The sequence below is a fragment of the Aphis gossypii genome, chromosome 1 (genome assembly GCF_020184175.1).
Source record: "Aphis gossypii isolate Hap1 chromosome 1, ASM2018417v2, whole genome shotgun sequence".
NCBI lineage: Eukaryota > Metazoa > Arthropoda > Insecta > Hemiptera > Aphididae > Aphis > Aphis gossypii.
Window position 1 is genome coordinate 17021949 of NC_065530.1, and position 4944 is coordinate 17026892.

Sequence of the window (4944 nt, forward strand, 5' to 3'; positions counted from 1 at the left end):
TTTTATTGATATACTCAAATTAAACCTTCATATAAATGTTATTACATATTATAAGGTTATATTGCAGGATACCACGCACACAGTATTTTAGACAGTTTTTTCAATGGATAATGAACTTTGAACCTTTCAACAGACATCAAATTGTATACAATTGGGAGTTGTATCTAATTTTAGTTTATCACCAAATTAGAAGGTACCTAGGTCGGGTTAGATTAATATTTCATATATTTGAAGCAATGAACAAAATTCTAAAAGCTCGATCCTTTTGACCGTGATGTGTGTGCTCTAGGGTTAAATATAATACTATAATACCTTTAATATCATTACTATGTTATAATTGGAAAATAATACAATCCAATTATGCATTGTCGCTTTCGCGTTTTCAAATTCAATGTCCGCGGAGCGTGTAATGCGTGTGCGTGAAAATTACAGAAAATGTCAATAGTATAAAATGTTAAAAAATACATGTGATTGCTTTTTTAACGTTTTACGTTTAATGTAAATTTCCTATAGAGCGTAGGATACACCTGATATACGAGGTTCTAAAAAGCTATACTATTTAAATCATTATTAATTTACAAGTATTTATGTTTTTTTCTAAGTTTTTAGTTAATCTACATTTTTTTCCATACATTTTCTTCCCGATATCTCTGTAAAATTGTTAGTGGCTATGATAAAAACGAAAATTTAACATAATATTTAATTAGATAATTTAAAAATTCAAATATGTAAAAATGACTTTATCACCGAGTATTCTTCAGTATAACTTCCTCTAATCATTAACTACAAGTAATTTACTTAAATATACAAAATAAAATGTTCTTTTTTGACGAATTTTAATTTATTAAAATACAAAATATTTGAAATTTAAAAAAATGTATAGAAATCAATGTATAATTTACAACTTAATAATTAATTATAATTCAATATAAGTACAATAATGTGTATAATATATATAATATGAATAATATGTATAATAAATGATGCAGTTGCATTATCTCCTCGATCATACACTCCACATCTTAAGAGGATAGTATTGATATGAACTTTAGAATCCTCTAAGGTTCGTAGAATTGATACAGAGATGATAAGACGGCAGTGAGGTGTCTTAATTTAATTCCTTAAGTTCAATAGTTCGAATCTCATACCAATGACTAATATATTATTATCATCCAAATTAAGATAAATCTATTATGACCGATTAAGTAAATAATAACTAGAACCCAGAGTTCAATGACCTGAAGATCTATAAAAAAAAATTATGAAAACTTTAAAACAGCAACAAATTACGTGTTATTTGTTTGCAAATGCATCTGTTGATAATTAATTATTTTTTCAGTCATGATTTAACTTGGTTAAAAATTAATAAATAATAAAAGCTAGTAAAGAAAAAAAAACTGTATCCAACTAATTATTTTTCTGTAATTTATGCATTAGAAATAAAATAAAAATTGTAATCATATTATCTAGTCCAAAGCCAATTAAGTTGCATACAAATTTATTTCAAACATTAAATGTCAATGTTATAAGTTATAAATCTTAATAGATTATTCATATAATAATTTTATAATTAAAATATTTAAAAAAAATTCTAATACTCCATTATCATACTCATCTCACATTATTACAGTACAAATATATAATAATAATAAGTACCTAAATATTATTATCATTATAATAAGTATATTCCATAAATTTTTATTAGTAGTAAAGAATTTAAACGTGTCATATGAGATTTATTTAAATTTAAATTTTTGTTTTATAATCTAATCTAATATATTATTTATTTCATTCCCCCTTTTCTGTAAATTCAATAAATATATGATATAGTTATTTTTAAAACTTTCTAAACGATTAAAATTAATAATCTTCTCTTTAAGTATCAAACAAATATTATACCATAATTCAATAATAATGTAATATAAAGTCGTTTTTAAATAAGAAAAATCTTTTAATTTAAAATTATTTTTCAATTTAAGTGAAATAGGTATATAATATTATGAGTGATTTAAAATTTCAAACTTAATGCATATAACCCGTGTGTAATTTTATTATATTTTGCTTTATATCTAGATTTACATCCTAAATAGTCAGTAGAATCAACTAAAATATTTAAAATTAAGTGAAATTATGATTACCTATTGTGTGTTAACTATAAGTATACGAGTATATGTGTATATAATAATATAATATAGTAATATTCACGGTAAAGACCATCAGACTCAATGCTATTAATTTAATATTATATTATATTTTATAATATTTTTCATATAACTGTGAAACAAATTACTTAGCTATTTAAACTAAGGTCAAAATTCTCAAACGGAATAAATAGGGTTTAAGATAATTTATAGCAATTTTCGTACATTTAGAATTTATTTTAATAACTTTGATACCTACTCTTATTACTGAATCAAACGAGTCCATGTTGAATTGCAAGTTTTTATTTCACTGAATAGTCAAAATGTATATAAGCTACATCAAGATAATTAAATTTAATGATTAAAGTATTTAACTGAATACAACATTTATTTTTTGCATATTTCAGCATTTTGGCAACTAAATGGTACAGTATGTTTCTGATTTTTTTTAAAAAACATAAGACTTAATTTATTGTTAATTATTACAGTTATATAAGTCTAATTTTTTTTTGTTTTATGTTCTCGCATACAATTAAAGGTATTTTAAAACATTTTAAACGTTAGTTGTTATTATAATTTATTCAAAATAAAATATAGCAATGAACGTAATAACAAAAAAAATAAAAATAAAACTATATTGCTATTTCAGATATTAATTTGGAATAATACAATTGTATTTATTTTGATTACTCCATTATTTATTTATTCTAATATTTATATTTTATAAAAATTTTCTTGACTACTAAATAGAGTAATGGCCCTAAATAATGATTAGTTAAAGTCAGTTATCGTATTCATAATTTTAAGATAATATATTTAGCTTTATATTATTATTTATTAATTATTACACACAACGACACATTAAACGTTAAACGTAAATTGTGTAAGGTTAATGAAAATTAAAAATTATAAAATGTATTTAGAATTTTAGATAATGTATTGAAACAAATTAATAATATACCATTTTTGATCTTAAATTACACCAGTTATGTATTTGGTAGGTCGTAGCCTCTTAAATACTCCGATTAATATTACAGATATCTAATTCAAATCTACATTAAATGTATAGGTATCATACAATAACTAACGAAATGTCTAATATTTATTTAATATTGAAAGGTAGTATTTTAATTTTATATTATAGCAGAATTACCCTACGAGGCCGAATATTAGAAAAATGTTGGACATTTTATTTTTGTTTTCTATTACAAATTAACCGACTGAATTTATTTATAAGAAACACAGCATAATTTAACACGGCATACTTAAAGTATCTATAATATTGTGGTGGTAATAAATATGTAATAGGTAAGTTATATATAGGTATTTGTATAAACCAATATAAGGAATCACATTTTGAACATACCACTCCTAACCGATTTTAGAAATTTTACCAAAAAAAAAAAAAAAAAAAACGTTTTCCATTTCTTACCTCTTTTACCCCTTTTAACTTTCTTAGGGGTTGCATTTCGTAAATCTCGTTCTCAGTGGACATTTTATACCTATATAGTATATATAGTATATACTACTTACCTACCAAATTTCAAACTTCATAGATTACGTAGTCTCGAGGTTTCGTAGTATATCGAAAATACCACTCTCTTTTATATAATGTAGAGAAAGGTACACAGAAATTAAATAATACTATTTTACAGAATATAGACTACATGGTGAAAATAAAATTAATCCTACCACAAATCTCAATATTTTTATCGCCAAATTATTAAATTTTTCACCTTTTGTTGGCACTTAAGTTTGTTAAAATAATAACACAACTAAATTTAATAGAATATCACAGTGTTTTGAAAACTACTATTGTATAAAAACTATATACAATGTTTGGTCTCCTCCTCCTCAAATTTTTATAACTCGGTATATTACATACCTAACTATACATTATAATATTATCATAATCATGTGTGTTTTCCTGACCGTATTTGTTTCGTGTAGTTGTCAATTATTACGATTTGCGATTGATGCATTTACTCAGTATATACAATTGCAGTAATGTATCAAAATGTTGCGATTAGATAAATTATTTTATCTATTCATTTCTATTGTACACATGTTTATTACAATGGTTTATAATAATCATCATAAAAGCAACAATAATGGGATTATCAGTTGAAATTTGTCGCGGGGGGAAAAGTCGAATACTTATTTATCTTATTATTAATTACCTATTAATAATTGGAGTAGGTACAAATAAAATATGTACCCGAGGACTCATCCTAAATAATGCATATTAACGAGTATTGTCTATGTTATTACTCGTAACACATATTTTAGTAGGTCAATCAAATATAAAGTACTAATACAATCTTGAGTTAATTTGATGAATTTGTTTTAAATATCTAAAATAATTCTAGAATCTTTAATGCGTTATTCTAAGATGAAATTTTAAATATATATTTGAGAAATTTTTTTTAACTAAATATTTCTTAAAAATTACTCCACAAATAATACTTTATGGGTTATATTAAATTCGTATTCATATTATTTTTGATATTTAATTATTGTATTATATTTTTAACTTTTCAGTTGGTATTCATATAAAACTTGTAAATCAATTGTCGAATAATTTAACTAAATTGTTGTTGAAATTAAAATGCCGAATATAATCTAATATTTACAATAGATAATTTACCGACTACAATATATTGTATGTGAGTTTTTCGTTTAGTTAGTAACACTACACTCGTCACATTTGTACAATTTTCATCAAAATACTATTAACGCAATTAAAAATAGCAATTACTTTATGTAGTTATAATATTTTTTACTATACATTTAATTTATGTAC